This window comes from Tachyglossus aculeatus, chromosome 7 (genome assembly GCF_015852505.1).
Source record: "Tachyglossus aculeatus isolate mTacAcu1 chromosome 7, mTacAcu1.pri, whole genome shotgun sequence".
Taxonomy (NCBI): Eukaryota; Metazoa; Chordata; class Mammalia; order Monotremata; family Tachyglossidae; genus Tachyglossus; species Tachyglossus aculeatus.
The window spans coordinates 15,350,266-15,364,156 of NC_052072.1; the positions used below are offsets into that span (position 1 = coordinate 15,350,266).

Genomic DNA, 13,891 nt, shown 5'->3' on the forward strand with positions numbered 1-13,891 from the left:
GGGAAGTACAAATTGTAGGGACTGTGAACTCATTATGGGCAGGGGACGTGTCTGCTAATTCTCCTGAATTGTACTCTCTCCAGCGTTTAGAACATCATCAATCGTATTTATTGAGCGCTTACTATGTGCAGAGCACTGTATTAAGCGCTTAGGAAGTACAAATTGGCAACGTAACAGTGATCTGCACATAGTATGCGCTCAAGCAGAGTGGCTTAATGGAGAGAGCACGGGCTTGGGAGTCGGAGGTCGTGGGTTCAGATCCCAGAACAGTCCCAGACAGTCCCAGAACCTAGAGAAGATAAAAGACAAAAGCCCCAAGAATTTGTTGCAAAGTCATATTTTAATAATGTCATTCAGATGCTGTCTTTGGTTTATAAAATGAAAAATCTCAGTCATATCTTTATCATCATCATCAATCGTATTTATTGAGCGCTTACTATGTGCAGAGCACTGTACTAAGCGCTTGGGAAGTACAAATTGGCAACATATAGAGACAGTCCCTACCCAACAGTGGGCTCACAGTCTAAAAGAGTGGGCTCACAGTCTAAAAGATATCTTTATATCTTTATATGATTATTAGTATTATTTTCCCCCTCCTCCCCCTCCCCCGCCTCACCTCCTTCCCCTCCCCACAGCACCTGTATATATGTTTGTACGTATTTATTACTCTATTTTACTTGTACATATTTATTCTATTTCTTTTATTTTGTTAATATGTTTTGTTGTGTTGGCTGTCTCCCCCTTCTAGACTGTGAGCCTGCTGTTGGGTAGCGACCGTCTCTATATGTTGCCAACTTGGACTTCCCAAGCGCTTAGTACAGTGCTCTGCACACAGTAAGCGCTCAATACATACGACTGAATGAATCCCAGCTCTGCCAACTGTCAGCTGTGTGACTTTGGGTAAGTCACTTAACTTCTCTGTGCCTCAGTTCCCTCATCTGGAAAATGGGGATTAAAACTGTGAGCGCCCCGTGGGACGACCTGATCACCTTGTAACCTCCCCAGCGCTTAGAACAGTGCTTTGCACATAGTAACCGCTTAACAAATACCATCATTATTATTATTATTATTCCACCGCTGGTTAATCGAGAGCATCTTTTGAGGCTGGGTAGGATCCACGCTCTCCCACGGCTCTGGATTTTGGGAACTGCTGAGGCAAAGATAGGCTCTCCGGGAGGCGTTTAAATGATAATCCCTTTTCTTGACCTTATTCAATCAATCAATCAATCGTATTTATTGAGCGCTTACTGTGTGCAGAGCACTGTATTAAGCGCTTGGGAAGTACAAATGCGCTTGGGAAGTACAAGCTAGAAGCCAGTGTGTCTTGTTGGGTTCAAACCTCTGCGGCCGCGCTTGAGGGTCACAGAGGTGGACTGCTCCGGACCGTTGTCAGGCGCGGTCATCTGAGTCACGGCACCAAATTCCAATCCGACTGGCTTTCCCAAGTTTTCCCACATCAGAGGAGTTTCAAGGAGTCTGCCCCCTCCGCACCATGCCATCTTGGTTCAAGTCTTAGGTGTTTTGGCCTCGGCCCCAATAAGGGGTCACAGCACAAGTCTTAGATATTTTTGTCTTTGTTCCATGGCTCCCAACTTACGATTGGGAAGCTGTTTTCCATTTTATTGCTAAAGCTAAGGGAAAATGCTTATAAATTTGAAATTTTGGAAGATGTGTCTTTTGTAATTTTCATCTATCAAGTCTTAGGTGCTTTGGCCTCGGCTCCAATAAGGGTTCTCAGCACAGGTCTTAGATATTTTTGTCTTTGTTCCACGGTTCCCAACTTACGATTGGGAAGCTCTTTTCCATTTTATTGCTAAAGCTAAGGGAAAATGCTTATAAACTTGAAATTTTGGAAGATGTGTCTTTTGTAAATTTCATTTATCAAGTCTTAGGTGCTTTGGCCTCGGCCCCAATAAGGGGTCTCAGCGCAGGTCTTAGATATTTTTGTTTTTGTTCCACGGCTCCCAACTTACGATTGGGAAGATCTTTTCCACTTTATTGCCAAAGCTAAGGGAAAATGCTTATAAATTTGAAATTTTGGAAGATGTGTCTTGTAAATTTCATCCACCAAGTCTTAGGTGCTTTGGCCTCTGCCACAATAAGGGGTCTCAGCACAGGTCTTAGATATTTTTGTCTTTGTTCCACGGCTCCCAACTTACGATTGGGAAGATCTTTTCCATTTTATTGCCAAAGCTAAGGGAAAATGCTTATAAATTTGAAATTTTGGAAGATGTGTCTTTTGTAAATTTCATCTATCAAGTCTTAGGTGCTTTGGCCTCGGCCCCAATAAGGGGTCTCAGCACAGGTCTTAGATATTTTTGTCTTTGTTCCACGGCTCCCAACTTACGATTGGGAAGATCTTTTCCATTTTATTGCTAAAGCTAAGGGAAAATGCTTATAAATCTGAAATTTTGGAAGATGTGTCTTTTGTAAATTTCATCTATCAAGTTTTAGGTGTTTTGGCCTTGGCCCCAATAAGGGGTCTCAGCACAGGTCTTAGATATTTTTGTCTTTTTTCCACGGCTCCCAACTTACGATTGGGAAGATCTTTTCCATTTTATTGCTAAAGCTAAGGGAAAATGCTTATAAATTTGAAATTTTGGAAGATGCACCTTTTGTAAATTTCATCTATTTGATTTTACAATGAACATTAACATCGGAGCATATTAATTTCAAGCAAGACGGGAGACTGATTTTACTTTGCAAACTTTTTTGGCAAAACACATTATGTGCATAACCATTGGGGGAAGCAGCATGGCCTGGTGGACAGAGCACGGGACTGGGATTCAAAAGGACCTGGGTTCCAGTCCTGGGTCTGCCACTTGTCAGCTGCGTGGCCATGGACAAGTCACTTAACTTCTCTGTGCCTCAGTTACATCATCTGTAAAATGGGGTTTAAGACTGTGAGCCCTATGTGGGACATGGGTTGTGTCAAACCTGATTGTCTTGTATCTACCCCGCCGCTTAGAACAGTGACTGGCACTTAGTAAGTGCTTAACAAATGCACCCGTAAATTTCATCAAATTCAAATGTCCAGCTGATAGAATTTGAAGATTATTCCTTTGATGCAGTTTAGGTCACCAGGCACTGTGTTCAAGGACACAGCAAGGGACAACCTTTCTGTGGGTCCAGTGTATCTGGGATTGTGTATGGGAAGCAGCGTGGCACAGCAGATAGACTCAGAGCCTGGGAGTCTGAAGCAGTGTGGCTCAGTGGAAAGAGCCCAGGCTTGGGAGTCAGAGGTCGTGGGTTCGAATCCTGGCTCTACCAGTTGTCAGCTGTGTGACTTTGGGCAAGTTATTTAACTTCTCTGTGCCTCAGGGACCTCATCTGTAAAATGGGGATTAAAAGTGTGAGCCCCACATGGGACAACCTGATTACCTTGTAATAATAATAATAATAATAACAATAATAGCATTTATTAAGCGCTTACTCTGTACAAAGCACTGTTCTAAGCGCTGGGGAGGTTACAAGGTGATCAGGTTGTTCCACAGGGGGCTCACAGTCTTCATCCCCATTTTACAGATGAGGTATCTACCCCAGTGCTTAGAATGGTGCTTGGCACATAATAAGCGCTTAACAAATACCATCATTAAAGCGCTTAGTACAGTACTCTGCACACAGTAAGCCCTCAATAAATGTGATTGAATGAATGAATAATCCCAGCTCTGCCACTTGTCTGCTGTATGACCTTGGGTAAGTCACTTCACTTCTCTGTGAATTGAGACTGCAAGCACCACATGGGACGGGAACTATGTCAACCCGATTTGCTGGTATCCACCCCAGTGCTTAGTACAGTGCCTGGCACATAGTTAGCACTTAACAAATACCACAATTATTATTATTAATAATAGTATCAATTAATAATACACCATTAATTAATATAATTAATCACTATTCATAAATATTTAATAATGTATAATTAATATAATAATAATAATTGCGGTATTTGTTAAGCACTTACTATGTGCCAAGCACTGTTCTAAACGTTGGGGTAAATACAAGGTAATCAGGTTGTTCCACATGGGGCTCACAGTCTTATTCCCCATTTTGCAGATGAGGTAACTGAAGCACAGAGAAGTTAAGTGACTTGCCCATAGTCACAAAGCTGACAGGTGGCGGAGCCGAGGTTAGAACCCATGACCTCTGACTCCCAAGGCCGTGCTCTTCCCACTAAGCCACTCTGCTTCCCTAGTAAATATGATTGAATACGTAATAAATACGATTGAATGAAATGAATGAACGAACATATATATGGCCCTATACATCTATATGGCCCACGGGTGTTTGTATGGCAGAAAAGGCCAACATGGAATACCACCTCGACCCCACTAAGGTCACACAAACCTTATTCCCTGTTGCGCAGCTCGGTTCGTAGTCTGCTGCACTTAGTGATATTTTTGCTTTGTTTCCTGACCCTCTTGAAACTTCTGCTCACAGAGTTGTACATTTTAGAGAGCATATTTTTCTGCCAAGGAGCTCTTCAAAATAATTCCTTTATATATCACGCTTGCAATTTTTGGTAAAACATGTATAATGGAAACACTGGCCAGCTGCATGGTGCAGCACCGTGGAGAAAGACTGGCTCTTTTTGAGCAGAATCTACAGAATTGTGAAACAAGGACACCAAAGTGAAAATCAATCAATCAATCAATCGTATTTATTTAGCGCTTACTGTGTGCAGAGCACTGTACTAAGCGCTTGGGAAGTACAAGCTGGCAACATATAGAGACAGTCCCTACCCAACAGTGGGCTCACAGTCTAGAGAAAACAACCTCCTTCTTCATATCCAACTCTCCCCACCTTCGCAGCCTTCTTATGAGAAGCAGCGTGGCTCTGTGGAAAGAGAATGGGCTTGGGAGTCAGAGGTCATGGGTTCTAATCCCGGCTCTGCTACTTGTCAGCTGTGTGACTTTGGGCAAGTCACTTCACTTCTCTGGGCCTCAGTTACCTCATTTGTAAAATGGGGATTAAGACTGTGAGCCCCACGTGGGGCAACCTGATTACCTTGTGTATCCCCCAGCGCTTAGAACAGTGCTTCGTACATAGTAAACGCTTAACAAATACCATCATCATCAACAAATGCCGTCATCATTATTTTATTATTATCTCCTCCAAGAGGCCTTCCCTGACTAAGTCCTCATTTCCTTTTCTCCCACTCCCCTTTGAGCCACCCTGATTTGCTCCCTTTATTCACCTCCTTCTCTGCCAGCCCCACAGCACTTAGATACGTATCCACAATTTATTCATTTATATTAATATCTGTCTCCCCCACTCACCATTCATTCAGTCGTATTTATTGAGCGCTTACTGTGTGCAGAGCACTGTACTAAGCGCTTGGGAAGTACAAGTTGGCAACATATAGAGACAGTCCCTACCCAACAACGGGCTCACGGTCGAGAAGGGGGAGACAGACAACAAAACAAAACATGTAGACAGGTGTCAAAATCGTCAGAACAAATAGAATTAAAGCTATAGAAGGATGAGGGCCGGGGGTTGACGGCGGGACAGGCAAAAACGAGGTACGGGCAGGGAATGTGTCTGTATATTGTTATACTGTACTCTCCCAAGCGTTTGGTACAGTGTTCTGCACACAGTAAGCCCTCAATATGATTGATCGACTGATTGATTGTTTGAAAACAGTAAGCCTTTCAAGCATTTCTCAGGGCGGCCCAGCAAAAGACTACGTCTTGGTGATCGTGGTGGGGTTGGGAATGTGGGTAACTCCTCTCTGCCAAAGGGGAGAACTAAGAGAAATCATAATTGTGTTATTGATTTTGAAATGTAATTGTTTTTTGAATACTGAATTGCCTTTGCATTTTTCCATGCCAGACAAATCTATTTGCATTTATGTCCGTATCGTATTTGAATGTCTCATATTTGTTGGTTCTCTTCTACTTTGGTGGTCCCAGAAGTTCAGCTCTGAGGTATTGCATAATAAGTGTGGTATTTATTAAAAGCTTACTACGTGCTAAGCACTGTACTAAGCACTAGGGTAGATACAAGATAATCCGGTCCCACAAGGGGCTCACAATCTCAGAAGGAGGCAAAATAGGCTTTGAATCTCCATTTTGCAGGTGAGGGAACTGAGGCCCAGAGAAGTTAAGTGACTTGCCCAAGGTCACACAGCAGGGTCTTGATGGCAGAGCCAGGATTAGAACCTAGATTTTATGAACACACTCACATAACCAAAATGTTGGAATTTACAGTGTCTTTGCCCTACACAACCTCATCTGTTGAATTTACAAGTAACCGAGCATAATGAAATGACGAACTTACCGTATTTAGTATTTCCATTGTACCTAGAGCTACAATGATCATATTTCATAGTCTCTTCATTGTAATTAGTCTTCTATTCATGGAACTTAGAAAATGATTTATTATAATTAGTATTCTATTCACTGTTTAATATTCTATTGGTAGGATTTAATAGTTGCATGTGTGTTACTCATTATATGTAGTGTTCTACTAAATATGTTTACTATCTTAGTCATAATTAATATCCCATTTCAGGTGTTGAGCATACTATTCATCATATTTAGTATTCTTTTCATTGTGTTAAGTACTCTACTGATTACATTTGGTGCTTCATTAATTGAAGTTAATATTCGATTCATTGTATTCAGCATTCTCTTTAGAGTAATTAGTATTCTATTAATTAGATTCCATTTATTGTATCTGTTATTTGAGAAAATTCTATTTTGTCCCATGTCAGGTTATTGCCACATCCATGTTATGGGAAAACCGGTCGCCGGTGGCTGAGAACTCTGGGAATGTTCCCGTCTGTAGCAAAGAACCCAAGCCCCGTGGATGGCACAAGAATGACTTTTATTGCTATAATGACGGTATTTGTTAAGTGCTGTCTATGTGCCAGGCACTGAACTAAGCACTGGGGTAGCTACAAACAAATCAAGTTGGACACAGTCCCTGTCCTATGTGGGACTCACAGTCTCATCCCCATTTAACAGGTGAGGGAACTGAGGCACAGAGAAGTGAAGTGACTTGCCCAGGGTCACACAGCAGACTAGCGACCGAGTAGGAATTAGAACCCGTGACCTTCTGAATCCCATTGCTATGCTCCCCCTCATTCCTTTGGGGGCACCCCAAAGGGAATCTTTCCACCTGACCACCAACAGGCGAGAAGACTCAATACAGCTTGATATCGTTATTTATTTTTCTAATGAATGGTATTTGTTAGTGCTTTCTTTCTTCCAGACACTGTACTAAGCGCTGGGGTAGATACAAGGTAATCAGGTTAAACACAATCCACGTCCCACGTGGGACTCCCAGTCTTAATCCCCAGATGAGGTAACCGAGGCACAGAGAAGTGAAGTGACTGTTTCAAGGTCACCCAGCAGACAAGTGGCAGAGGCGGGATGAGAACCTAGGTCCTTCTGAATTCCACTAGGCCATGTGGCTTTTCTAATTTATTTATAACCTAAAGGGTGGCTGGGTAGCCCCCCTTCCTTATCCTCTGTCCCCCTCACCGATTCCCTACCACCTGGCGTCAACCGGTTTCAACTAGAGGCTTGCGATCCCCACCTCCTAACTCAACCATCTTCTCTTTTTCTTGGGGTGATCAGTATCTTTTCCACTATAGCTGATCTTTAGCAGTGTCCCGTGCCCATTTAGCAGGCCTGACCGTTTCTCCGACACCTAACCTTTTCACCTTATCTGCATCCCTGATGTTCACCTTACATTCTTCTTTACATTTCTACCTTACATTCTACAGCGCTACTGGGGTCACTCAGACACTTAGATCCCCCTCTCTTTGAACCTAACTCCCCTTTTCCAGCACGGTCGTGTTACCTCCAGTATCAGTCCATAGCACACCAGCCTTGTGCAGCAAGTGAAGCTTGGGCAAAGAATCAAGGTTTCTGGGATTCTTATTGTTTAGTACAGTGCTCTGGACACAGTAAGTGCTCAATAATAATGATAGTATATGTTTAGTGCTTACTTGTGGCAAGTACTCTTCTAAATGCTGGGCTAGATACAATTGATCCCGATGGACACAGTCCCTGTCCCGCGCGGGGCTGCCAGTCTAAGTAGGCGGGAGGGAGAACTGAATCCCCATTTTGCAGAGGAGGGAAGTGAGGCCCAGAGAAGTTACGTGAGTTGCCCAAAGTCACACAGCAAGCATGTAGCAGAGCCAGATTTAGAAACCAGGGCCTCTGACTCCCAAGCCCATTCTCTTTCCACTAAGCCATGCTTCTTCTTGCCCCATTGCCTATCCCACATAGGGCAGGGACACATACAGAAGCAGTATGTCCTAGTGGATAAAGCCTGAGCCTGGGAATCAGAATGACCACATGTCTACTGTGTGACCTTGGCAAGCTACTTAATTCTCTGGGCCTCAGTTCCCTCTCCTGTAAAATAATAATAATAATAATGGCATTTATTAAGCACTTACTATGTGCAAGGCACTGTTCTAAGTGCTGGGGAGTTTATAAGGTGATCAGGTTGTCCCACGGGGGGCTCACAGTCTTAATCCCCATTTTACAGAGGAGGTAACTGAGGCACAGAGAAGTTAAGTGACTTGCCCAAAGTCACACAGCTGACAAGTGGAAGAGCCGGGATTTGAACCCGTGAACTCTGACTCCAAAGCCTGTGCTCTTTCCACTGAGCCACGCTGCTTCTCATAAAATAGAGATTAAGGCTCTAAAGCCCTTTGTGGGACGGGAACTGTGTACCTTCTGATTAGCTTGTATCTACCCCAGGGCTCTAAACAGTGTCTAGCCCATAGTAAGCACTTAATAAATGCCATACCCCTCTCAGGGACGCACCTGGAGAGTTTCCAGTACTCTCCCAGTCTCAACTATGGGAGGGAGAGTCAAGCAGAGGCATACTCATTCCATTCCTAGCTTGGGCAGTGGCTAGCGAGTGGAAGGCAATCTGCTACAAGTCAAAACTCCCCTGTGCTGGGCAGCAGCGGCATGGGAGAGAGGAGAGAGTGGAGACTCAAGTTTATTGCACAGAAAGAGGCAATGGTAAACCACTTCCATATTTTTACCAAGAAAACTCTCTGGGTACACTACCAGAACGATTGCAGGTGGAGGTGGGCATTCTGGGAGAGATGTATCCATGGTGTCTCTATGGGTTGGAGACAACTCCATAGCATAAGACAACAAATACCATAAAAAAGGTCAGGCACTGTACTCAATTAAGAAGCATCCAACTATTTCTAGACTGTAAACTCATTGTGGGCACAGAGTGTGTCTGTTTATTATTGTATCGTACTCTCCCAAGCGCTCAGTACAGTGCTCCACACGCACTAAGCTCTCAATAAATATGATTGAATGAATGAACGTACTCAAATCTCAGCCCAAGATTATAATAATAATAATAATAATTCTGGTATTTGTTAAGTGCTTACTGTGGCCAAGCACCGTTCTAAGCGCTGGGATAGATACAAGGTAATCAGATTGTCCCAAGTGAGGCTCACAGTCTTAATTCCCATTTTACAGATGAGGTCACTGAGGCCCAGAGAAGTCAAGTGGCTTGCCCGAGGTCACACAGCTGACAAGTGGCGGAGCCGGGATAAGAACCCACGTCCTCCGACTCCCAAGCCCGTGATCTTTCCACTAAGCTATGCTGCTTATCTTTACTCGGGAGACTGCAGTACAGTAGAAAAGGTGGACATGACCCCTGCCCACAAGCAGCCAAAGTTCACGCTGCGGTAAGCACACTATTTCCGGGGCCTCAATTAGTTTCTGGAAACCTGGGCCCAGGCCAGGGGCCTTAAAGATGCCGGAGGCTTTCTTTCACTCCTGGGGACAAATGAGGCATTTTCTAGCTGAGCTCTGCCCTCATTCCCTCCTGTGTGGCCCCAGGGATGTGGGATGACAGTTGGGAACTAAGTCCTCAAAGATAAAAAAAAAACCAGATCAATCTCAGCATAGAACTTGTCTGACTGGAAGGGAACATTTTAAGCTGTTGATAAAATACCTTCTTCTTAATTAGGGTGTCTGGAGCGCCTGTCAGCTCAGCCTTAATGCCCAGATTTATCAGCCTTGGAAAGGGGTAAATGAAATAAGTGCTAGGGAATGAAAGGAAAATTCATTACCTATATTAGAATTGATCTGAGGCTTCACCGAAGGCCCGGAAGCCCTCAGCCTCACCATTCCGACACTTTGAAAAATGAACTGTTAACGCAGGCTGTTGCCTGAAAGTTTTCCTCTCAGCCTCCCAACCTGCTCAGTTCTCTTCCCGCCCCAACCACAAAAAAAGCCAAACTCCCCCCGAGACCAAAACCTCCTGGAGGCTTCCCAACACAGACCCCAGAGCCCCCATGTTACTTCGCAGACTGTAAAGCATATTATGAGCCCAGAATGTGTCTGCTAATTCTGCTGTATCGTACTCTTCCAAGTGCTCAATATAGTGTTCTGCACATAGTAAGCATCAGTAAATATCACTAATTGATTGTTCATTCATTTATTCATTCATTCCTTCGATCACATTTATTGCGTAGTGGATAGAGCACAGGCCTAAGAGTCAGAGGTCATGGGTTATAATCCCGGTTCCATCACTTGTCTGCTGTGTGACCTTGGGCAAGTCACTTCACTTCTCTGGGCCTCAGTTACCTCACCGGTAAAATGGAGATTGAGACTGTGAGCCCCATGTGGGACAGGGATTGCGTCCAACCTGATTTGCTTGTATCCACCTGAGCTTAGTGCAGTGCCTGGCACATAGTAAGCACTTAACAAACACCACAATTATTATTATTATTATTATGGAGTGCTTACCACGTACAGAGCACTGTACTAAATGCGTGGGAGACTACAATATAATAATAAACAGTCACATTCCCTGCCCCCAACAAGCTTACAGTCTAGGGGGATGAGATTGATTGACAATCTGCCAGATGGTTCTTTGACCAAGCCCTTATAAGGTGGGCTTCACTCATTCCTTCAATCATATTTAGTGAGCACTTACTGTGTGCAGAGCACTGTACTAAGCTCTTGGAAAATACAAGTCAGCGACAAATAGATACAATTCCTGCCCACAGAGGGCTCACAGTCTAGAAGGGGGGAGACAGGCATCAAAACAAGTCAACAGGCATCAATAGTATCAATATAATAATAATAATGATGGCATTTGTTGAGCGCTTACTATGTGCAAGGAACTGTTCTAAGCACTGGGGGGATACAAGCTGACCGGGTTGTCCCACATGGGGCTCACAGTCTTAATCCCCATTTTACAGATCAGGTAACTGAGGCACAGAGAAGTTAAGTGACTTTCCCAAAGTCACACAGCTGACAATTGGCGGAGCTGGGATTTGAACCCGTGACCTCTGACTCCAAAGCCCGAGTTCTTTCCACTGAGCCACGCTGCTTCTCTAGATAGAAGAAGCTATAAATAGAAATCCTATAAATTGAATGTATAAATAGAATAATAGAATTCTATAAATAGAATTATAGATGTATACACATCATTGATGCATATCATCCTCCACTGAGGGAGGTTGAGGAGGGCAGATTTACATGTCTGTTTTTGATAGCTAATGGAAAGGATTTGTTTCCTGTTGATGTGTGCTCTGCCTCTGGAAACTTTGCATTAATGAAGGTATTTGTTGAGTGCTTACTATATGCCAAGCACTTTATGAAGTTCTGGGGAAGATACAAGATAATTAGATTGGAAACATCCCAGTTCCACATGGAGATCACAGGCTAAGCGGATGGGAAGACAGGTATTGAGACCCCATTTTCAGATGAGGAAACCAAGAAACAGAGAAGTGAAGTGACTTGCCCAGAGTCACTCAGCAGGTCAGTGGCGGAGTCAGGATTAAAAACCGGGTTCCCTGATGCCCAGGCCCAGGCTCTTTCTGCTAGGCCAGCGTTTGTCAGCGGATTCTTCCCTCAGTGAGTTGGGCTTTCTCACAGACGTTTGTGCGCACACACAAACACACACAATGGGAGCTGATGGGAGGGACAGAGGGAAGGGAGATGGAAAACCAGGCCAGATACAAACACAATGGCCTCAACGCCTCTTCCCCATCTGCCCTGGCCATACTTCCCATGACAGTCCTGGATCCCAAACGGAACCCAGGAAGAACAGCAGGGAAGGAGAGGGGCAAAGCAGAACGGCAAGGTCTGAGAGGCAGCGGGGCCTGGCGGAAAGAGCCCGGGCCTAGGAGTCGGCGGCCTTGGGTTCTAATTCTGGCTCTGCCACTTGCCTGCTGTGTTACCTTGGACGAGTCACTTCATTTTTCTGTGTCTCAGTTTCCTCATCTATAAAATAGCAGTTAAATCTCTGTCCTCCCTCCTCCTTGGACCATGAACCCTATTTGGATAGAGACTGTGTCTGCCCTGACTATCTTATTACCTATTTTACTTCACTGATTTCCTAATACAACCTAACACACCCACCTCATTCCTCTAATGTAACTAGGTCCTGTTTATCTCATGCTGACCCTTCACCCATGTCCCGCCTCTGACCTGGACCTCCCTCCCTCTTCATATTTTTTTTTCTTTTTATGGTATTTGTTAAGCATTTACTATGTGCTGGGCACTGTTCTAAACGCTGGGGCAGATATGAGCTAATCACAGTCTCTGTCCCATATAGGACTTAGGGTCTTAATCTCCATTTTACAGATGAGGTAACTGAGGCACAGAAAAGTGAAGAGACTTGCGCAAGGTCACACAGCAGACTAGTGACAGAGGCAGAACTATAACCCAGGTCCTTCTGATTCTTAGGCCCATGCTCTATCCACCAGGGCACTCTGAATATCCATCAGATCACCACTCACCCCACTTTCCAGAGCTTAGAACAGTACTTAGCACATAGTAAGTGCTTAACAAATGCCATTATTATTATTTCAAGCCTTATTAAAATCAAATCTCCAAGAGGCTTTTCCCCACTAAGCCCTCATTTAATAATAATGATGGTATTTGTTAAGTGCTTGTTCTAAGCACTGGGGTAGATGCAACCTAATCAGGTTGCACATAGTCCCTGTCCCACATGGGGCTCACAGTCTTAATCCCCATTCTACAGATGAGGTAACTGAGGCACAGAGAAGTGAAGTGACTTACCCAAGGTCACACAGCAGACAAGTGTCAGAGCCAGGATTAGAATCCTTCTGACCCCAAGCCTGTGCTCTATCCATTAGGACATGTTGCTTCCCTTTCCCCTACTTCCCTACTCCCTCTCCCTTCTGCAACCCCTGTGCACTTGTATTTCTACCCTTCAAGTGCTTGATAATAATAATAATAATGGCATTTATTAAGCACTCACTCTGTGCAAAGCACTCTTCTAAGCACTGAGGGGGTACAAGGCAATCAGGTTGTCCCACGGGGGGCTCGCAGGCTTCACCCCCATTTTAGAGATGAGGGAACTGAGGCCCAGAGAAGTGAAGTGAGTTACCCAAAGTCACACAGCTGACAATTGGCGGAGCCGGGATTTGAACCCATGACCTCTGACTCTATAGCCCGGGCTCTTTCCACTGAGCCACGCTGCTTCTTATAATAATGGTATTTGTTAAGTGCTTACTCTGTGCCAAGCACTGTTCTAAGCACTGGGGTAGATACAAAGTAATCGAGTTGTCCCACATGGGGCTCACAGTTTTAATCAGTTTAAACAGTTTTAAATAAAACATATTTATTACTCTATTTATTTATTTATTTATTTATTTATTTTACTTGTACATTTCTATCCTATTTATTTTATTTTGTTGGTATGTTTGGTTCTGTTCTCTGTCTCCCCCTTTTGAACTGTGAGCCCACTGTTGGGTAGGGACTGTCTCTATGTATTGCCAATTTGTACTTCCCAAGCGCTTAGTACAGTGCTCTGCACATAGTAAGCGCTCAATAAATACGATTGATTGATTGGTTGATTTTAATCCCCATTTTTCCAGATGAGGTAGCTGAGGCACAGAGAAACGAAGTGGCTTGCCCAA

The 13,891-nt window shown here is 44.1% G+C and overlaps 1 non-coding gene across 1 annotated transcript; it reads left to right on the forward strand.

Annotated features, from left to right (window-relative positions):
* Positions 1–8,765: 8,765 nt before the first annotated feature.
* On the forward strand, positions 8,766–8,903 carry LOC119931016. The gene has a single exon (XR_005451886.1). It is a non-coding gene; the product is annotated as a small nucleolar RNA SNORA7 (small nucleolar RNA).
* Positions 8,904–13,891: the final 4,988 nt, after the last annotated feature.